This window comes from Myotis brandtii, unplaced genomic scaffold (assembly GCF_000412655.1).
Source record: "Myotis brandtii unplaced genomic scaffold, ASM41265v1 scaffold803, whole genome shotgun sequence".
Taxonomy (NCBI): Eukaryota; Metazoa; Chordata; class Mammalia; order Chiroptera; family Vespertilionidae; genus Myotis; species Myotis brandtii.
This window is the reverse complement of record NW_005371234.1, coordinates 321094-322096: the sequence shown is the minus strand read 5'-3', so window position 1 is coordinate 322096 and position 1003 is coordinate 321094.

The following is a 1003-nucleotide window of genomic DNA, read 5'->3' as shown; positions in this document are numbered from 1 at the left end:
ACAGTGTCCAGCTTGTTGGCATATAGTTGTTCATAGTATTTTCTTACAATCCTTTGTATTTCTGTGGTGTCTGTGGTTACTTCTTCACTTTCATTTCTGATTTTATTTATTTGGGTCCTCTCCCTTTGTTTCTTGACGAGTATGGCTAATGGCTTATCAATATTGTTTATCCTTTCAAAGAACCAGCTCTTAGTTTCATTGATTTTTTGTATTGTTTTCCTTTTTACTCTCTATGGTATTTATTTCTGCTCTAATCTTTATTATTTCCCTTTTTCTACTTATTCTAGCTTTTCTTATTCTCTTTCTAGTTCTTTAAGTTATAGGGTTAAATAGTTTATTGCTGATTTTTCTTGCTTTTTGAGGTATGCCTGCAGCACAATGAACTTCCCTCTCAGGACTGCTTTTGCTATGTCCCAGTGATTTTGGGTTGTTGTGTGTGTGTGTTCATTTTCATTTGTTTCCAGGAAGTTTTTGATTTCTTTCTTGATCTTGTTGGTAACCAATTATTGAATGGGTTTAATAACATGCTATTTAGCTTCCAGATGTTTGAATGTTTTTGGGTGTTTTTACCATTCCACTGTGATCTGAGAAGATGCTTGATATGATTTCAATCTTTTTTTAAAAATATATTTTATTGATTTTTTTTTTACCGAGAGGAAGGGAGAGGGATAGAGAGTTAGAAACATCAATCAGCTGCCTCCTGCAAACTCCCCACTGGGGATGTGCCCGCAACCAAGGTACATGCCCTTGACCAGAATCAAACCTGGGACCTTTGAGTCCGCAGGCTGACGCTCTATCCACTGAGCCAAACCGGTTAGGGCTGATTTCAATCTTCTTGAACTTGTAGAGACTTGTTTTGTGTCCCAACATGTGGTCTATCTTTGTGAATGATTCATGTGCACTTGAGAAGAATGTATATTCTGCTTTGTTGGGGTGAAATATTCTATAAATGTCTGTTAAATCCATCTGATCCAGTGTGTCCTTTAGAGTCTCTGTTTCCTTG